Genomic DNA, 22,085 nt, shown 5'->3' with positions numbered 1-22,085 from the left:
ACTGAGACTATATATAGCGTATAAGTTTTGTGGCACACAGGTAGGAATAAATCCTGCCTGATGATATATAAATAGAACTTTGAAACGTGTAAAAAATCGCTCCTCACAGCTCAGGCTCCTATCCTCCACACATCTCTCGCTGAACTGGCGATGCGGTGGGAGGTATCAGCCGAGCCTCAGCGCTAAGCAACGTAGTCTCGCTAGACAACGTCACTAAGAGCTGTAATTGGAGGAACGGCGAGCGCGCCTCCTGGAGCGCCCGCCCCTCAGCACGTAAGTCGCGCGCGAAGTAGACGCGGCGGGAAGGAGCAAGGAGGAAAAGAAGGACGGGACAAGATGGCGCCCAGGTAAGATGGCGCCTGGGAGTAAGTGTAAGGGTGGGGAAGCTGCCTGCCGTGAGGGGAAGCGAGCGCGGTGACCGGTAATATATCCGGATGAGCGCCCGAGTAAACTAGAGAACAAGGGCAGTAGTAGCGCAATGTCCGTGCTGGATTCTGGACTCAGCGCTGACTACTACAATCAGTGGGAGCACAGGCACTGCTGCGAGAGTGTGTACATAGAAGAGGAATACCCCAGGGTATCCCAAAACAATGTAGAAATGAATATAATGTATGAATATACCACAATCAATAAGAGATGAATGAACATATACTTCTCTGTAGCTATGAGCAGAAAGAAAGAGGAGGAGTTTTCTAATGCAGTCCCTTTTATAGGAGCCATCTGGGCTAGGATTGGCCAAAGAGATTCCAAGGGACTGCTGGGAGTTGTAGTTTGAGAAAGTTTTTCTGTTTAAATACATTAAAAAATGAACGTTTGAGTTTCTGCTATGGGCATTAATAAAGAAAGATTAATGCACAAGATACGAGCCTCCTGTCTGAAATATAACTAATATTAGTCTGTGTTACTCACCGCCATCTCTTCTCCTGTGCTGCACCTGTACTCTACCTCAGACTATCACAACCTCTCACCGCCATCTCTAGACTTCTCCTGTGCTGCCCCTGTACTCTACCTCAGACTATCACAACCTCTCACCGCCATCTCTAGACTTCTCCTGTGCTGCCCCTCTACTCTACCTCAGACCATCACAACCTCTCACCGCCATCTCTGGACTTCTCCTGTGCTGCACCTGTACTCTACCTCAGACCATCACAACCTCTCACCGCCATCTCTGGACTTCTCCTGTGCTGCCCCTGTACTCTACCTCAGACTATCACAACCTCTCACCGCCATCTCTAGACTTCTCCTGTGCTGCCCCTGTACTCTACCTCAGACTATCACAACCTCTCACCGCCATCTCTAGACTTCTCCTGTGCTGCCCCTGTACTCTATCTCAGACTATCACAACCTCTCACCGTCATCTCTGGACTTCTCCTGTGCTGCCCCTGTACTCTACCTCAGACTATCACAACCTCTCACCGCCATCTCTAGACTTCTCCTGTGCTGCCCCTGTACTCTACCTCAGACTATCACAACCTCTCCCTGCCAACTCTAGACTTCTCCTGTACTGCCCCTGTACTCTACCTCAGACCATCACAACCTCTCACCGCCATCTCTGGACTTCTCCTGTGCTGCCCCTGTACTCTACCTCAGACTATCACAACCTCTCACCGCCATCTCTAGACTTCTCCTGTGCTGCCCCTGTACTCTACCTCAGACTATCACAACCTCTCACCACCATCTCTAGACTTCTCCTGTGCTGCCCCTGTACTCTTCCTCAGACTATCACAACCTCTCATCGTCATCTCTGGACTTCTCCTGTGCTGCCCCTGTACTCTACCTCAGACTATCACAACCTCTCACCGCCATCTCTAGACTTCTCCTGTGCTGCCCCTGTACTCTACCTCAGACTATCACAACCTCTCCCTGCCAACTCTAGACTTCTCCTGTGCTGCCCCTGTACTCTACCTCAGACTATCGCAACCTCTCACCGCCATCTCTAGACTTCTCCTGTGCTGCACCTGTACTCTACCTCAGACCATCACAACCTCTCACCGCCATCTCTGGACTTCTCCTGTGCTGCACCTGTACTCTACCTCAGACCATTACAACCTCTCACGCCATCTCTAGACTTCTCCTGTGCTGCCCCTGTACTCTACCTCAGACTATCACAACCTCTCACCGCCATCTCTAGACTTCTCCTGTGCTGCCCCTGTACTCTACCTCAGACTATCACAACCTCTCCCTGCCAACTCTAGACTTCTCCTGTACTGCCCCTGTACTCTACCTCAGACCATCACAACCTCTCACCGCCATCTCTGGACTTCTCCTGTGCTGCCCCTGTACTCTACCTCAGACTATCACAACCTCTCACCGCCATCTCTAGACTTCTCCTGTGCTGCCCCTGTACTCTACCTCAGACTATAACAACCTCTCACCACCATCTCTAGACTTCTCCTGTGCTGCCCCTGTACTCTACCTCAGACTATCACAACCTCTCACCGTCATCTCTGGACTTCTCCTGTGCTGCCCCTGTACTCTACCTCAGACTATCACAACCTCTCACCGCCATCTCTAGACTTCTCCTGTGCTGCACCTGTACTCTACCTCAGACCATCACAACCTCTAACCGCCATCTCTAGACTTCTCCTGTGCTGCACCTGTACTCTACCTCAGACCATCACAACCTCTCACCGCCATCTCTGGACTTCTCCTGTGCTGCACCTGTACTCTACCTCAGACCATCACAACCTCTCACCGCCATCTCTAGACTTCTCTTGTGCTGCCCCTGTACTCTACCTCAGACTATCACAACCTCTCACCGCCATCTCTAGACTTCTCCTATGCTGCACCTATACTTTACCTCACACTATCATGTGATGTCCCAGTACAGGATGATGTGGCCCTGTACTGTCCTCCTGCCCTGTCAGGCAGAGTCCCTGCATGTCCCCAGGGCTCCCCTGCAGCATACCCCCATTATGTATATAGGTTTGCCTCATTTAATGTACTGTTGCTTTAATGTTTGTACCACATGGTTTTTACCCAGATTGCTCCAGTGGCCAGGTGACCCCCAAGTGACCTATGGGCTCCTTAAACAGCCCCTCATATATTACCAGGGGAGGGGCTGCAATCTCCCTCTTCTGCTGTATGCTGAGGTCCAGTGCAGTCATCTCAGTGTCTGTGTCCAGAGCATTGGAGGCCTCAAGCCTAAAGTCCGGCAGCCACAAGTCGGTCCTCAGTCATCTTATTGTTAGTCACCGTCTCTGTCAAGTCAAGTCCATCTGTATTCATTGTGGCCTGCACTAAAGACAGTCTAACTACTGCAAGTCCCAGCAAGCCTTCGAGGTCCCTCTGTGTCACTGGTCACCTCCCTGGGATATTTGACTGTACTGCAAAGACTGTATCACCTGTTTTACCTCAGTAAAGCTGCTGTAACCCTTAATCTGGTGTTGGTGTGTTTATTGCCCCTGCCTAACCCAGGATCAGCGGAATTACCTTTGGGTGGTTACAGCTAAACCACGCCCTGGCATCATGACAAAAAGGGGTTAATACCATCTGCCCCTTGGGCCATAACATCTGTCCTGCATCTACCTGCACCTCACACCCGACACCATAACTTTTTGGTGTCCTACGAACAGGATACGGGTGTGCGCCATTTACCACAAGCCACAAGTCCTCCCCCCTAGTCTGAAGTGTCCTAGAGTGTCTGTAATAGTCACATGCCGATGTGATAGAATTTGCGCCAGAAAAAGTGTACAGGACTGTTGTCATTGCAAAGCATTTATTAGCGGCACCTGTGAAATAGGGGGGAGGTGAAGGAAAGACTGTTAAGTGTCACTGTGCAGTGTGAGAAATCAGTACCTGAAAGAGTTAATCTGGTCTTCCCGCGCGCGCAAGCGATCGCAGCTCCATCAGTCCCCAGCGGTGACGCCTCTTCAGTGTTGCTAGGAGGAACTAAGGATCTGTTGCACAGAAGAAGACTTTCCCGACCGGACCAAAACAGGTAGTCCCCTGGGCGCAGCCATATTGGAAGTCCGGCGGCTGCGTCCGGCTCTGCGGTTTATAGTCAAGCACCCGTTGCAGCGCAGACTCTGCAAAAAACAACAATCTCCCTCAGCAACTGGTGGCGAGTCACATTAACCCCCTAGTGCCCAGTAGCTTTATTGGGTACGTGCCACATAGTGGAGGAGCGCCACTCAGAGGTCCCAGTCAGTCAAGTTTAACTCACTGCAGCATATCACCAAGCATCTTAAAGCGACAGCGCACTAAATTATCTTAAAAGGCCAGCGCACTCAAATCATCTTAAAGTGACAGCACACTCAAATTATCCTAAAGAGCCAGTGCACTCAATTCATCTTAAAGTGACAGCGCACTCAATTCTTCTTAAGGTGACAGCTCACTCAAAAAGTCTACAAGATGTCGGCACCCAGCTCTCCAGATCAACCAGGCGACAGTGCCCCCTCATCTCCAGCAGCTGGATCATCTGTTGCCCCAGTGGCCGAAATGCCACCAATCCTGCCTGTAGTCCACATCAACAACCTGGGTGTTCCAGCATCAGCACCGGTATTCATGGGGAATCCTGTCCTCCCTACCTATAATGGAGACCACTTCACCCTGAGGGATTTCAAGGAGAGGATCCATAGTTTGTTTGTCTTTTATTCTCTCCCTCCTAATCAACAGTTGCTCACAGGACAACTACAGGGACCAGCACTGGAGAAAGTCCGCACCTGGCCAGCCTCCGAGAAGGCGACTGTAGCGCAGATCTTTGAAGGACTCTACCAGGTATTTGAGTCACATTCGCCATCAGAGGTACATCTCCGGTTGTATGACAAGAGGTAACAAAAGCCAGGTGAGACTTTAAGAGCTTATGCCGTAGCCCTACAGAATTCCCTAGAGACTGCTCAAAAACTAGTTGGCATAACTCCCGAGCAGGGCAACAAGGTATTGATTGATAGATTTATTGATGGAGCTCATAATAAGTGGGACAAAGCCCAGTTGAGAATGTTAGCAGTCCAAAACCGCAGTCTGTCCTTCCCTGCTTTTAAGACTAGCTGTTCAAGGGATTGAGTCTGGGACTGAGTCAGAGGGAGTTTGCGCACCTGTCCCAGAGCCACTAGGTGCGGTAGCTAGGCCCATACCACCTCCATCACCATACCCCGTCCCAGTGCCACCTACCTTGCCGGTTACTAACACTCACGTTTCTGAAGACAGGAACTTCGGTGGATGTGGATCCGCTGGACCTGTGTGGCAGATGACTTGGACCGTACCAGGGAGCGGAGTCTAAGGTGCTGCTGGCCCTTTAAATCTTTAAGTCCTGGCGTGTGCGCCCTAGGGGACGGGGGGCACACACGCTGGAGCAGAGAAACAGAGGCGGAGGCAGGAGAAACACCCAGAGAGTGACGGACTGGGGCTACAGCAGGTAAGGGGACCATGCGCTCACGGCCAGCTTGTGCGGCCGGAGCGCATAACGTAACAACTACAACCTCAGAATTACAGTGTGAAGCAGGACATCGAACAATTGACTAAGGCGGTGAAGGAGCTTGCAACCCGGGCAGCTCCACCTGACCATGAACCGCCCATGCCTAGGAAACCCGCTCCTGCTCCCCGCAATTTTAACCCCTAGCAATCCTCCATCTAATAGGCCCTCGGGGACTCAAAGACTCTTTTGTACCTATTGCAATAAACCGGGACATTGGAAAATGCAGTGTTGGGATTTAAACGGGTTTCCCCTGAGGTCGCGGACCGGCCCTCAGGAAAACAGTCATCAGGTCCAAACCCTGAACGACCTAAGACAGGACTCTCACTTTATGTCGCCTCCTACCCCTATGTAAAGATTATTGTAGAAGGTGTACAGTTGGAGGCGCTGATAGATACAGGGTCGCAATTGTCTACTATACCTAAAAGTGTTTTCTATACGCACTGGAATGACAATTTATTGTGTGAACCCGATGATGTTGATTTTAGAGTATTGACAGGTAACGGGAAACCAATACCCAGGCTTGGATATTGGGAACCAACCATTCAGTTGGGAGAACATTAACTTAGAGGGCAGGGAGTGATTGTAACTAATGTGTCTGATAAAGGGTCTGCTGAGTTTATACTGGGGATGAATATCATGAAAAACTGTTTCTCTGACATACTAGATTCCTTGCATGCCTCTCTCCCATACATGTCTCCCTCAGGTCAGAAGGGCTGCGCAGCACCACTTGAAACTTCTACTGGGGAGCAGAAGTTTGCCAACCAACAAGGTAAAATCTGCAGGGTACGAGTCCAAGATATCAGGTTGGTGACCCTACAACCCAATACCGAGACCATCATCTGGTGCCCAGGTCATCCTGGAGTAAGGGACAAGGACTATCAAGCCCTGCTGGAGTCTATGCAGCTGGAAGATCATCCCCTTGTACGAGCTGCGAGAAGTCTTGTCACGGTTACCAACGGGAGAGTCCCCGTCCGGTTGGTCTATCTGTCTGACGCCGCTACTGTGTTACCTAAGTACAACCCAGTTGCCCGGGTGTCTTCTAGAGTCAAGGGACATTCTAACAGAACGCAAGGTGGCCCGACAGCGTGCGGCCCAAGTAGCTGAAGTATCCGGTGCAAGTACTCCTGAGCCCTGGTGGGCGCAACTCCAAGTAGGAGACGAGACTACCCCAAGGGATCAAGTCAAAGGAGTCATCAACATTGCTAGAAGGAACCACGAGACTTTCAGTAAACACCCCACGGACTTTGGGCGTACATCCATGATCCAGCACAGAATTCTCACCAGGGACAGCTCACCTTTTAAAGAAAGACACCGTCCAGTCGCACCAGGCATGTATCAGACTGTCAAGAAGATGCTGGCCGACATGAAAGAGGCGGATGTCATTCAAGAGAGTCAGAATCCCTGGGCGGCGCCCCTCGTGTTGGTCAAGAAAAAAGATCGAACTATTGGCTTTTGTATTGACTACAGGAAGTTGAACAATGTCATCCACAAAGATGCTTATCCTCTACCCAGAATTGAAGAGTCATTTATAGCCCTCAGGTGGGCTGCTTACTTCTCCACTCTGGACTTAACCAGTCGATATTGGCAAGTGCCTATTGACGCGGACGACCAAGAATAGACCGCCTTTGTGACACCCATGGGACTGTTTGAGTTTAAGAGTATAACGTTTGGGCTATGAAATACCCCTGCTACATTCCAGCGTCTGATGGAGCGGTGCCTAGGCCATCTAAATTTTCAAAGTGCCCTATTGAACCTGGACGATGTCATTATGTATTCCAAGTCCTACCACGAGCACCTCAGTCTTCTGTCAGACGTCTTCCAAGTCCTGATCAAGCATGGATTGAAGATTAAACCGTAAAAGTGTCATCTGCTTAAACCTCAAGTACACTACCTAGGTCAGGTTGTCAGCGCTGAGGGAGTCCAGCCTAATCCTGAGAAGGTGGAGATCATCAAGAACTGACCTACCCTGCGCACGGTGAAAGATATCAGGAGCTTCCTGGGATTTGCCAGCTACTACCGGCGCTTCATTCCCCACTTCGCTCACAGCTCTCCTCAGGGGTATGGCAAAGGAGAACTACATTGGAAGACTACCTGTTGAAGGGGCTGAAGAGCAAGAGACAGCATTCCGAGCTCTTAAACACCTGTTGATAGAACCACCCAGCCTGGCGTATCCAGACTACAGTCAGCCGTTCCGGTTGTATACTGATGCCAGCTTAGAAGGTCTGGGAGCTGTCCTGTCCCAAGTCCAAAAAGGGCAAGAGCAAGTGATAGCCTATGCTAGTTGTAACCTGCGAGGAGCAGAGAAGAATGATGCAAACTACAGCTCCTTAAAGCTGGAACTCCTCTCCCTTGTATGGGCCGTGACTGAAAATTTTAAGGACTATTTGGCTGCCCCACCATTCACTGTCTACACGGATAATAACCCATCGGCCCATCTGAATACTGCCAAATTGGGTTCCATTAAGCAGTGTTAGACCTCCAGATTGGCCAACTACAACTTTACCATCAAGTACAGAAGCGGAAAGTCAAATGCCAACACCGATGTACTGTTTCGGATGATCGTCCACATGGCCAGGAACTTACCGTCCAACAAGCAGCAAGTCTCGGATGGAGAGTTCTGAAGACACCGAGTGGATTGATCTCTGAACAGTTCATTGAGCACCGGGTGATTATGTTCTGTATATCTCATTGCAAGTTTGTATATGAATGAATATTGAGATAAAGAACATTTTAAGTGCAGGTAGTGGATCCTCTGTGCCAGAGAGGGATTGGCGTGGACCGTGCTAGTGGATCGGTTCTAAGTCACTACTGGTTTTCACCAGAGCCCGCCGCAAAGCGGGATGGTCTTGCTGCGGCGGTAGTGACCAGGTCGTATCCACTAGCAACGGCTCAACCTCTCTGACTGCTGAAGATAGGCGCGGTACAAGGGAGTAGACAGAAGCAAGGTCGGACGTAGCAGAAGGTCGGGGCAGGCAGCAAGGATCGTAGTCGGGGGCAACGGCAGGAGGTCTGGAACACAGGCTAGGAACACACAAGGAAACGCTTTCACTGGCACAATGGCAACAAGATCCGGCGAGGGAGTGAAGGGGAAGTGAGGTATAAATAGGGAGTGCACAGGTGAACACACTAATTGGAACCACTGCGCCAATCAGCGGCGCAGTGGCCCTTTAAATCGCAGAGACCCGGCGCGCGCGCGCCCTAGGGAGCGGGGCCGCGCGCGCCGGGACAGGACAGACGGAGAGCGAGTCAGGTACGGGAGCCGGGATGCGCATCGCGAGCGGGCGCTACCCGCATCGCGAATCGCATCCCGGCTGGAGACGGTATCGCAGCGCACCGGGTCAGTGGAGCTGCCCGGAGCGCTGCGGTAGCGAGAGAGAAGCGAGCGCTCCGGGGAGGAGCGGGGACCCGGAGCGCTCGGCGTAACAGTACCCCCCCCCTTGGGTCTCCCCCTCTTCTTAGAGCCTGAGAACCTGAGGAGCAGACTTTTGTCTAGGATGTTGTCCTCAGGTTCCCAGGATCTCTCTTCAGGTCCACAGCCCTCCCAATCCACCAAAAAGAACTTTTTTCCTCTGACCGTCTTGGAGGCCAGTATCTCTTTCACTGAGAAGACGTCAGAAGAACCGGAGACAGGAGTGGGAGAAACTAATTTGGGAGAGAAACGGTTGATGATTAGTGGTTTAAGAAGAGAGACATGAAAGGCATTAGGAATACGGAGAGAAGGAGGAAGAAGAAGTTTGTAAGAGACAGGATTAATTTGGCACAAGACTTTGAAGGGACCAAGATAGCGTGGACCCAGTTTGTAACTGGGGACACGAAAGCGGACATATTTAGCGGAGAGCCATACCTTGTCTCCGGGAGCAAAAATGGGGGGAGCTCTTCTTTTCTTATCGGCAAACTTTTTCATGCGAGATGAAGCCTGTAAAAGAGAAACTTGGGTCTCTTTCCATATGGTGGAAAGATCACGAGTCACTTCATCTACCGCGGGCAAACCAGAGGGCAAGGGAGTAGGGAGGGGGGGAAGAGGGTGACGGCCGTACACCACGAAAAATGGGGATTTGGAGGAAGATTCAGAGACTCTAAAGTTATACGAGAATTCGGCCCATGGTAGAAGATCAGCCCAATCATCCTGGCGGGAGGAAACAAAATGTCGTAAATAATCACCCAAGACCTGGTTAATTCTTTCTACTTGTCCATTGGATTGAGGATGATATGCAGAAGAAAAGTTTAATTTAATCTTGAGTTGTTTACAGAGAGCCCTCCAGAATTTTGACACGAATTGGACGCCTCTATCCGAGACTATTTGTGTGGGCAACCCGTGAAGACGAAAAATGTGTACAAAAAATTGTTTAGCCAACTGAGGCGCTGAAGGAAGACCAGGAAGAGGGATGAAATGTGCCATCTTGGAGAATCGATCAACGACCACCCAAACAACAGTGTTGCCACGGGATGGGGGTAGGTCTGTAATAAAATCCATACCAATCAGAGACCAAGGCTGTTCGGGGACAGGCAGAGGATGAAGAAAACCAGCGGGCTTCTGGCGAGGAGTCTTATCCCGAGCACAGACAGTGCAGGCTCGCACAAAGTCCACGACATCCGTCTCCAGAGTCGGCCACCAATAGAAGCGAGAGATGAGTTGCACAGATTTCTTGATGCCTGTATGACCTGCGAGATGGGAGGAGTGACCCCATTTGAGGATTCCGAGGCGTTGGCGTGGAGAGACGAAGGTCTTTCCTGGAGGAGTTTGCCTGATGGAGGCTGGAGAAGTGGAGATCAGGCAGTCAGGAGGAATGATGTGTTGCGGAGAGAGTTCAACTTCCGAGGCATCCGAGGAACGAGAGAGAGCATCGGCCCTAATGTTCTTATCGGCAGGCCGAAAGTGAATTTCAAAATTAAATCGGGCAAAGAACAGAGACCACCTGGCCTGGCGAGGATTCAGCCGTTGGGCAGACTGGAGATAGGAGAGGTTCTTGTGATCGGTGTAAATAATAACAGGAAATCTTGATCCCTCCAGCAGATGCCTCCATTCCTCAAGTGCTAATTTAATGGCTAGAAGCTCTCGATCCCCGATGGAGTAGTTCCTCTCCGCCGGAGAGAAGGTCCTAGAAAAAAAACCACAAGTAACAGCATGCCCGGAAGAATTTTTTTGTAGAAGGACCGCTCCAGCTCCTACAGAGGAGGCATCAACCTCCAATAGGAAGGGTTTAGATGGGTCAGGTCTGGAGAGCACGGGAGCCGAAGAAAAGGCAGACTTGAGCCGTTTAAAGGCGTCTTCCGCTTGAGGAGGCCAAGACTTGGGATTGGCATTTTTTTTGGTTAAAGCCACGATAGGGGCCACAACGGTAGAAAAATGTGGAATAAATTGCCTGTAATAATTGGCGAACCCCAAAAAACGTTGGATAGCACGGAGTCCGGAGGGGCGTGGCCAATCTAAGACGGCAGAGAGTTTGTCTGGATCCATTTGTAGTCCCTGGCCAGAGACCAAGTATCCTAGGAAAGGAAGAGATTGGCATTCAAACAGACATTTCTCTATCTTGGCATAAAGTTGATTGTCACGAAGTCTCTGAAGAACCATACGGACATGCTGGCGGTGTTCTTCTAGATTGGCAGAAAAAATCAGGATATCGTCCAGATATACAACAACACAGGAGTATAAGAGATCACGAAAAATTTCATTAACAAAGTCTTGGAAGACGGCAGGGGCGTTGCACAGGCCAAAGGGCATGACCAGATACTCAAAGTGTCCATCTCTAGTGTTAAATGCCGTTTTCCATTCATCCCCCTCTCTGATGCGGATGAGATTATAAGCACCTCTTAAGTCCAGTTTGGTAAAGATGTGGGCACCTTGGAGGCGATCAAAGAGTTCAGAGATGAGGGGTAGAGGGTAGCGGTTCTTTATCGTGATTTTATTAAGACCGCGGTAGTCAATGCAAGGGCGTAGAGAGCCATCTTTTTTGGACACAAAGAAAAATCCGGCTCCGGCAGGAGAGGAGGATTTACGGATAAAGCCTTTTTTTAAATTTTCCTGGATGTACTCCGACATAGCAAGAGTCTCTGGGGCGGACAGAGGATAGATTCTGCCCCGGGGTGGAGTAGTGCCCGGGAGGAGGTCAATAGGACAATCATAAGGCCTGTGAGGAGGTAGAGTCTCAGCTTGTTTTTTGAAAAAAACATCCGCAAAGTCCATATAGGCCTTAGGGAGACCGGTTACAGGGGGAACCACAGAGTCACGGCAAGGGGTACTGGGAACCGGTTTTAGGCAGTCCTTGAAACAAGAGGGCCCCCAACTCTTGATCTCCCCAGTGGACCAATCCAGGGTTGGGGAATGGAGTTGGAGCCAGGGTAGTCCAAGGAGGATTTCGGAAGTGCAATTGGGGAGGACCAAAAATTCAATCTTCTCGTGATGAGGTCCGATGCACATTAGAAGGGGCTCCGTGCGGAAACGTATGGTACAATCCAATCTTTCATTGTTTACACAATTGATGTAGAGGGGTCTGGCGAGACTGGTCACTGGGATGTTGAACCTGTTGACGAGAGAGGCCAAAATAAAATTTCCTGCAGATCCGGAATCCAAGAAGGCCATAGTAGAGAAGGAGAAGGCAGAGGCAGATATCCGCACAGGCACAGTAAGACGTGGAGAAGCAGAGTAGACATCAAGGACTGTCTCACCTTTGTGCGGAGTCAGCGTACGTCTTTCCAGGCGGGGAGGACGGATAGGACAATCCTTCAGGAAGTGTTCGGTACTGGCACAGTACAGACAGAGATTCTCCATGCGGCGTCGTGTCCTCTCTTGAGGTGTCAGGCGAGACCGGTCGACCTGCATAGCCTCCACGGCGGGAGGCACAGAAACGGATTGCAGGGGACCAGAGGAGAGAGGAGCCGGGGAGAAAAAACGTCTTGTGCGAACAAAGTCCATATCCTGGCGGAGCTCCTGACGCCTTTCGGAAAAACGCATGTCAATGCGAGTGGCAAGATGGATGAGTTCATGTAGGTTAGCAGGGATTTCTCGTGCGGCCAGAACATCTTTAATGTTGCTGGATAGGCCTTTTTTAAAGGTCGCGCAGAGGGCCTCATTATTCCAGGATAATTCTGAAGCAAGAGTACGGAATTGTACGGCGTACTCGCCAACGGAAGAATTACCCTGGACCAGGTTCAACAGGGCAGTCTCAGCAGAAGAGGCTCGGGCAGGTTCCTCAAAGACACTTCGAATTTCTGAGAAGAAGGAGTGTATAGAGGCAGTGACGGGGTCATTGCGGTCCCAGAGCGGTGTGGCCCATGACAGAGCTTTTCCAGACAGAAGGCTGACTACGAAAGCCACCTTAGACCTTTCAGTAGGGAACTGGTCCGACATCATCTCCAAGTGCAGGGAACATTGGGAAAGAAAGCCACGGCAGAATTTAGAGTCCCCATCAAATTTATCCGGCAAGGATAGTCGTAGACCAGAAGCGGCCACTCGCTGCGGAGGAGGTGCAGGAGCTGGCGGAGGAGATGATTGCTGAAGCTGTGGTAGTAGCTGCTGTAGCATCACGGTCAGTTGAGACAGCTGTTGGCCTTGTTGCGCTATCTGTTGTGACTGCTGGGCGACCACCGTGGTGAGGTCGGCGACAACTGGCAGAGGAACTTCAGCGGGATCCATGGCCGGATCTACTGTCACGATGCCGGCTGGCAGGTAGTGGATCCTCTGTGCCAGAGAGGGATTGGCGTGGACCGTGCTAGTGGATCGGTTCTAAGTCACTACTGGTTTTCACCAGAGCCCGCCGCAAAGCGGGATGGTCTTGCTGCGGCGGTAGTGACCAGGTCGTATCCACTAGCAACGGCTCAACCTCTCTGACTGCTGAAGATAGGCGCGGTACAAGGGAGTAGACAGAAGCAAGGTCGGACGTAGCAGAAGGTCGGGGCAGGCAGCAAGGATCGTAGTCGGGGGCAACGGCAGGAGGTCTGGAACACAGGCTAGGAACACACAAGGAAACGCTTTCACTGGCACAATGGCAACAAGATCCGGCGAGGGAGTGAAGGGGAAGTGAGGTATAAATAGGGAGTGCACAGGTGAACACACTAATTGGAACCACTGCGCCAATCAGCGGCGCAGTGGCCCTTTAAATCGCAGAGACCCGGCGCGCGCGCGCCCTAGGGAGCGGGGCCGCGCGCGCCGGGACAGGACAGACGGAGAGCGAGTCAGGTACGGGAGCCGGGATGCGCATCGCGAGCGGGCGCTACCCGCATCGCGAATCGCATCCCGGCTGGAGACGGTATCGCAGCGCACCGGGTCAGTGGAGCTGCCCGGAGCGCTGCGGTAGCGAGAGAGAAGCGAGCGCTCCGGGGAGGAGCGGGGACCCGGAGCGCTCGGCGTAACAATGGTGCAGTGAGTATGCAGTCTGCAACATCACCAAGAACGTGAGCAAAGAGGCAAGAGCCCCCCTCCATTCCATCCAGAGTGAAAGGCCTAACCAGTTGGTCGCCCTAGACCATGTCAAGTTGTCTCCTACCCGGTCCGGGTACACTTATGCTCTCACCATGGTCGACCACTACTCTAAGGGGGTCGCAAGAGGATTGAAGAGATAGGGGTATGCAATGAATAGACAAGGGTGTGTAATGAAGAGATTGGGTTGTGCAATGAATAGACAGGGGGTGTAATGAAGAGACATAGGTGTGTAATGAAAAAAAATGGGTGAGTAATGAAAAGATGGGGTAATAAAGAGAGAGGGTGTAATGAAGAGACAGGGGTGCATTATGAAGAAACAGGGGTTTGTGATGAAAAAACGTGTGTGTAACGAACAGACAAGTGTGTGTAATGAAGAGACAAGGGTGTAATAAAGAGACAGGGGTGTGTGTGATGAAGAGAAGGGGGGGGTGTAATAATGAGATGGGGGTGTAATGAAGAGAAAGGAGTGTGTAATGAAGAGACAGGGGTGTGTGATGAAGAGACAGGGGTGTAATGAAGAAAAAGTGGGGTGTTATAACGAGACGGGGTGTGTAAAGAAGAGACAGGGGAGTGTAATGAAGAGATGGGGTGTGTAATGAAGAGACAGGAGAGTGTAAAGAAGAGACAGGGGGGGGTGTAATGAAGACACTGAGGTGTGAAATGAAGGGCTCACCTGTGTCTGGATGGTGGACAAGGAAACTGTGAGAGCTGCTTGTGCTTGTCAGTGGATTAAACCATCCTCTCTACTGGTGGTCTGTCTGGGCTGTCCAAAGCTTGTTCGCCATGCAGGCCCTCCCATAACCACTGCCCCCAACACCTCAACAGCGAGGTCAGAACTGACTAGATGTCTTCAAGTGCATCATATAGGAATGTCTAGCAGTCAACGACCTCTCACCAAGAGGTACACTGCCCAAAAACAGCCTCTGAGAGCCTTTTTATAGGGCAGCAGGGAAAGCTGTTGGGTTCACAGAGAACATCGGGTTAGCTACACCACCCTGCCATGTGACAAATAATGCGGACTACAACTCCCAGCTAGCATGCAGCACAGCGCTTACTAAGGGAGTTCCAAAGATAGCCAAGTTCAGCGCCTCTATGGATAGTGGACGTCTTGTAATTCTTGGGATTAACCCCTTATTTGTAGAACACGAGTTTACAGCAATTAAGTAAGCAAAAAGAATTGCAGAAATTTCAAAAAGAATTACCACATAGAACCAGCAGGTGGCGTCTCCCACAGAAATCAAATTTTTACCATATATGCCTTCTTTGTTTATATAGGGACAACTTATTCTGGAGCGCTGTACAAAGATCATCATCCACAGCATTCCTCTCTTTTAGACCACATATCCCGCAGTGGCAAATTCACACCCATATACAAGAAAACATCATATCCTTTACAATGAATAACTCAAATGTTTGTTGCTATTTTTGTCATTAAGATTCTGGAAAGTTCTCTAGAGATCGCTGGTGTGATATATGTTATGTACATTATGTATGTTACTTGGAAATTCTTGCATAATTTTAGTATTGGTGTGAAAAGATTTTTTTTTTACGTTGACTCATTAACAATTTGGAATTACAGAAATTCATAATTCTGGATCCTACAAAACAATCTACATGTTGGTCTGCACAGTCCTAGCACCCATGAATTTTAGCAGTCTCTGTTCAGAATATCACCTGGTGGAGAGTCCATAGTGTGAACATACACAGGCCGGGTTCACACTTCCGAATTTTCGGCTGGACAAAATATGTCTTGAGATTCCAAATGCGCTAGGAACGCATGGACATTGCCGTCCCAATAGACGGCAAAGTCTGTGGTGCGGATTCTGCCAGAACATTGAGCAGGTTCAACGTTTTGGCGGAATTATTAGATCGGAAATTCCGGCCAGAAAATTACGCAATGTGAATGGGTTAATGGAAAACCTATTCACCTGCATGTTAACCTTCATGTAGCAGAATTACTGACCGAAATTCCTGAGTGGAATTCTGGTCGGAAATTCTGTACTGTAAACCTGACTGTGAAACCCCTTACAAATTACCTACACAAGTCACGTTAAGTAATAAATAGGGTCCCCCTGTCTCCAATTTAATCTCAATACAAATACACAAGAACTGTGAAGGCCTAGAGTTTGGTAGAGAGCAATACTGAACAATTAGCAGCACAAAGACCAAGGAGCTCACCAAAAGGTCAGGCATAATGTTTTAGAGAAGTATAAAGCAGGATTAGGGTGTAAAAAAAAATATCCCAAGCTTTGGACATCTCACAGAGCAACATAAAATTCATCCAGAGAGTGAAAAGAATAAAAGAAAGAATGTGGCACGACCAACACAGCAAACATGTGGAAGAAGGAGTCAATCAGCTCACCCACATACGCCACTTGCTGCGACTCGGATGGAACCAGACCTAAGTTCCACAGGATAATAAACTCCAAAATAAAGTGATGTCCAGCGCAATCCCGATGCAATGCGATTTTATTTAAGGTTCAAACAGACATGGACGGTGCACAGGTCACGTGTTTCGGCCGCAATGTGCTGCCTTAGTCATACCCATTGCGGCTGAAACGAGTCACCTGTGCACCGTCCATGTCTGTTTGAACCTTAAATCGCATTGCATCAGGATTGTGCTGGACATCACTTTGTTTTGGAAGAAGGAGTTTTGGTCGAAGAAATAAAAAGCTATAATGGAATGGTTTACATCAAAGCATGCTGAAATGTCCTAAAATGGCCCAGTCACAGCCCAGACCTGAATCCAATTGAGAATCTAAGGCATCTCCATCCAATCTGACTGAGCTTCAGCTGTTTCCCAAGAAGAATGGACAAACAATTCCATCTCAGGATGTATAAAGCTGGAGGAGAACATACCCCAAAAGACCGTCAGCTGTAAGGGTGCATTTGTGGTGACCCACGGTTGTAGCCGTGTGAGTGGTGGGATTAGATGTTATTAACCCCGGGGGGCAAGATGTTATTAATTCCTAGTGTTCATGACGCCAGTGTGGTTTTAGGGTTCCGGAACACCACACGCCCGGTTCCTCCGCTATCCCAGTTGCTAGTAGTGAAATCAGAGTCCACAACCAGTTATGGTCAAACGGAGGCTTTACTGAGTATAAGACAGATGGAATTATCTTCCCAGCTAAGGCCAGATTTCCCAGAGAGGTGGGCAGGACTCAGAAGGACCTCGCAGCTTGCTGGACCAATATACTTGTAATTAACTTGACTCGAGATTGGACTTGACTATATGCAGGACTTGACTAGTTTCACTGACAGCAGACATAGACTTGAGACTTACTGGAATGACTGTAGCTTTTGGGGTCTTCCAGATGCTGATCACATCTCTGGTGGCTGGTTCTCAGTAAGGGAAGAGAGTGAATTGTAATGGCCGCCCCTTTATATAGTGGGGGCTGGACTAAAGCCCATTGGTCAAGCTGTGGGTCATAAGTTAAGCTGGTGCTCTCTGGGAGAACATGTGAAAACAAATCATGTGACTGCATAACATAACACGTGACAGACTTACACAGGTCCTTTGTACTACCTATACATAAGGATACTGTGTAGGCATTAAAGTGATAAACACAACATTCTGGAACAACAGGGGGAGACCTTGCAGGGGAGCCCCCAGGTCACTGAGGGTCTCAACCTGACAGGGCCTAAGGGTAGTACAGGACCATGTCCTGTACTGGGACATTACAAAGCCCCCTACTTAACATAAGTCGTCCTTGACCTAGGTTCTGTCAGGGTTGAGGAACAAAGTGGCCACAGGACCAGATGCAGTCCTGAGGCATTTAGTACACAAACGTCCATTTCAGGCTGGTGAAATAACGGATAACATTAGAGTCTTTGTATAAATTGTCCATACACGCTCTGACTTGTGGTTGAACAGGATTAGAGATGACATTCAACTTGTGCATATAAGTTTACTTTACTTGTAAGGACCTTTGAATTTGCACTTACTGAATTACATAACAATTTACTAGACATAACATAACATTTTGACAATGTATATGATGTACTGTACATGACTAGACTATATACTAGACATTGTATACATGACTAGACTTAGAACTTTAGACTTAGACATTTTTGGATTGGGTTGCCTGAGGCTCTCTGCCCAATGCCTTGACTACTGGGGTCCCTTGGCATTTAAAACACATCTCCCCAGAACACTATTTTTAGTTTATTCTAGACATATTTATGCTAGATAACATTTTGACATTCACGTTACCTTGTATTGACTACCTGCATTTAGGTGAGTATCAGGAGTACTTTCTGGCCAGGAAAGTATCCTGCACACGAACATAATGATACATGACATTGTATACATTTGACATATGACTGTTAGTAGACTGTGTATTGTGAGTGATACAGTACTACTGTATGTGACTGAGGTATACTTGACTTGTGTGTACATAACTATGTGTACATTTATTGTGTACACGACTGTGTAATTTAGTGTACTATACATACTATTTTATACATGTACAAGATGCTGGTGAAGAGGTGACATGTGCTCCTACCGACCGTATCAGGACAAACCCCTGTAAGGAGATAACCAGACATCATAAATGACTGTACACATTGACTTTTAGTGTACAATAACTTTATACATTTTATTTGACATTTGACATTGATAACACAATATAGGACCTCTTCATCCGCCCCCCCTGGCAACAAGGGGCGGACCTTTCAAGCTCCATTTTGGGCTGGACACCACGACATTGTTTCCACACCCGGGGACGGGACGCTGGCTCTGGCAGGAACCTTTTGCATGCTTTTCCAGCACATCTTTAACCCTTGCAGGTACAACAGACATTTTGGCGCGCAACATGGCTTCTGTTCTAATCTTGCACATTGTAAATCCAACTTTTGCAGATTTCTTTACCATTGACAATACTGTAATTTTCACCTCCCCCTCTACTTCTTCAGCGCCAACACAATATCTTATTTCAATGACACAGTCCTGTACACTTTGCTGGTGCACACTTTTTTGCAAAGGCATGCAATTTTCAATTAGACACAGTTCAGACTTGGGGGGTAGGACATGCGGCAACCTGCATATGGCACACACCATACTATTGATGGGTGGCCTGACTTGATTTGACTGGGTGGCTGAGTGGTTAAGGCACACACCCATATCCTGTTCGTGACGCCAAGGTTGTGGAGACCTACGGGTGTAGTGGTGTGAGTGGTGGGATCAGATGGTATTAACCCCAGGGGCAATATGTTATTAACCTCTAGTGTTCATGATGCCAGTGTGGTTTTAGGGTTCCGGAACACCACACGCCCGGTTCCTCTGCTATCCCAGTTGCTAGTAGTGAAATGAGAGTCCACAACCAGTTATGGTCAAACGGGGGCTTTACTGAGTATAAGACGGATGGAATTATCTTCACAGCTAAGGTCAGAATTCATAGAGAGGAGGCCAGGACCCAGAGGACCTCGCAGCTTGTTGGACCAATATACTTGTAGTTAGCTTGACATACTGGAATGACTTAGGCTTTTGGGGTCTTCCAGATGCTGATCACTGGAATAAGATGAGTTGAGATCTCTGGTGGCTGGTTCTCAGTAAAGGAAGAGAGTGAATTGTAATGGCCGCCCCTTTATATAGTGGGGGGCTGGACTAAAGCCCATTGGTTAAGCTGCGGGTCATATTTTAAGCTGGTGCTCTCTGGGAGAACATGTGACAACAAATCATGTGACTGCATAACATAACATGTGACAGACTTACACAGGTCCTTTGTACTACCTATACATAAGGATACTGTCTAGGCATTAAAGTGATATAGACAACATTCTGGAACAACAGGGGGAGACCCTGCAGGGTAGCCCCCAGGTCACTGAGGGTCTCAACCTGACAGGGCCTAAGGGTAGTACAGAACTATGTCCTGTACTGGGACAGTACACATTCACACCACGGTTTGTTCATACGGTCACCGGATCCGTATACTACGGTTTTAGGTCCGGTCACAAAACCGGATAGAGGGCAAAAATGAGCCGTTCAGAGTCACTAACTGGCCCCCCTTTGGCTCATTCAAATTAATGAGATGCGGGATGGGTCCGGCTGGGGTACTGGAGCGCCTGGTTTTCCCATCCCCCAGCCAGATCTGGTCCCCATATGAACAAAACGTGGTGTGAACCCAGCCTAAGTCTAGAGAATGGTGGCTCTACCAAGTATTGACTCGGGGGGGGGGGGGGGGGGATTTGCTGAATAATTTTTCATCCAACAGATGTCAACTTTTTTTTGTTCCCATTTTTCTTTGTGTCACAATAAAAGGTATTTTGCGCTTACAAAAGTTCTATACATGTTGTGTTGATCAAAAGGTAAAAGTCTATTTAAGTCAGTGGTCTCAAATTGTGGCCCTCCAGATGTTGGAAAATATAAACTCCCGGCATCAACGGCTGTCCGGGCATGCTGGGAGTTGAAGTTTTCCAACATCTGGAGGGCCACAATTTGAGACCACATGATTTAAGTTGCCTATAGCAACCAATCAGATCGCTTCTTTCATTTTTCAGAGGCCTTTTCAAAAGTGAAAGCAGCGATCTGATTGGTTGCTATGGAAAACTCAGCAACTTTTACTCTGGACAGGTTTTGATAAATCTCCCCCATATAGGGGGAGATTTATCAAAACTTGTGCAAAGGAAAAATTGACCAGTTGCCCATAGCAACTAATCAGATCGCTGCTTTCGTTTTTCAGAGGCCCTTTTGAAAATGAAAGAAGCTATTTCATTGGTTGCTACGGGCAACTGGTCAACTTTTTTTTTTCTGCACAGACTTTAATAAATCTCCCCCATAGAGCTGTAACATAATGACGTGACGTTCTCCTTTGTGTCCTCCAGGGTGCGCCGGAGCCTCACATTTCCCAGCCCCTGTTGCGTTAAGCTGCAGCTGTCTCTGTGAGGATGACCCCGTCCTGGAATGTCCTGTCACAGCAGCTTCAGGCCCAATGTGTCAGCGAGTCCTGGGCCGTATAATATCCCGTCAGTATAATAGGCCCATAGTCATGTCTATATACACAGTGCACACAGAAAGACGGTATTATATGGGGCCACGTAGACTGTAATCCCCGCAGCTCAAATGAAATTTTTCATAAATTCACTATAATACACCTAATATGATGGAAATCTTTACTGAAATCTTGACAGGATCCTGATCGACTCCATTATACGTCAGAATCCATTGCGTCGCCGTGATACACATTCTACCCCATTATGTGACTGATCAGATCAATATCAATCTTGGACATCATGCACACAGCCATATTATAGCTCTGTGTAGTGCAAAGCGATAACAGGGTACCCATAAAAGTGCATGGGACGGTACTTTACCTCAGTCTTCATTTGGTGGAATAAGAAGGTTGTTTGCAGTAGAGATCTGATGAATTTGCTGTGGTCGTCACATTGAGATCTTCTTCTTCAGGTCAAGTTCACATGGCGTAAATTTTGCAGAATGTGACAACAATGGGACTCTGCTGCAGTGGATCTTCCAAGTGGAATTTTTCCGCCGGGTTCTGCTCGGAATTTCCACCATGTGAACGTAGCCTAAGGGTCTATTCACACGGCAGAATTTCCTGTGAAATTCTGCCTGAAATGAAAACCCCATATACTATGGGTTTTCGCACTCTCCACTAGCAGAATTCCGCAAGCAGAAATTCCAAAGTGTGAACGGGAGTGCAGAAACCCATAGAAGTGTATGGGGTTTTCATTTCAGGTGGAACTCTGTCGGCGGATTCCGCCGGTGGAAATTCTGCCGTGTAAATAGACCCTTAGGGTGTATTCACATGGGGGGAATTTCTGCTTGCGGAATTCCGCCTCAAATAATAGCCCAATAGGCTTCTATGGCAGTGGTTCTCAATCTTTTTTTGCCTCAGTACCCCTTGGCAGCCCATTCTTAAAAAATTGTACCCCCATATTAGAGACATTTTCTAATGATTATAGTAGAATTCATATGCTTTACTTTCCTCTATAACAGGCCCCCCTGTTCCTCTCCCATTCTCCCCAGTCCCCCGATTTACAGGTGACGTCTTTTCTAACCGGAGTTGTTTACTTTTCTTCATTATTTGGCCTAGACCGCCATTAAGATTTCTCCCATACAAGATGTCTCCACAGAACCAGCCAAACAAACATTGTCGGCTCCTTTCTGCAGTACAAGTCACACACAGTAATGGTAGCCGCTTTGCGTCCCCATAAAGTTGTTACTCCCCCTCTGTGCCCCCAAATATAGCTTTAGGCCCCCAAACTGCCCCTATATATAGTTGTAGGCCA

General features: G+C 48.7%; 1 protein-coding gene across 2 annotated transcripts in view; it reads right to left on the bottom strand.

Annotated features, from left to right (window-relative positions):
• The window catches only part of LOC130367671 (DENN domain-containing protein 1B-like), a 72,642-nt gene extending 52,413 nt beyond the window's left edge, over positions 1-20,229 (bottom strand). Inside the window, exon 1 of one of the 2 annotated variants that reach the window (XM_056570246.1) lies at positions 20,113-20,229. The gene's annotated coding sequence lies outside the window, so the exon portion shown is untranslated. Of the gene's footprint in view, positions 1-3,798; positions 3,867-20,112 lie in introns of those variants that run through there. The other variant, XM_056570245.1, reaches the window with a different exon arrangement.
• Positions 20,230-22,085: the final 1,856 nt, after the last annotated feature.

Source organism: Hyla sarda, chromosome 4 (genome assembly GCF_029499605.1).
Source record: "Hyla sarda isolate aHylSar1 chromosome 4, aHylSar1.hap1, whole genome shotgun sequence".
Lineage (NCBI taxonomy): Eukaryota > Metazoa > Chordata > Amphibia > Anura > Hylidae > Hyla > Hyla sarda.
This window is presented reverse-complemented; position numbering and strand designations above follow the sequence as displayed.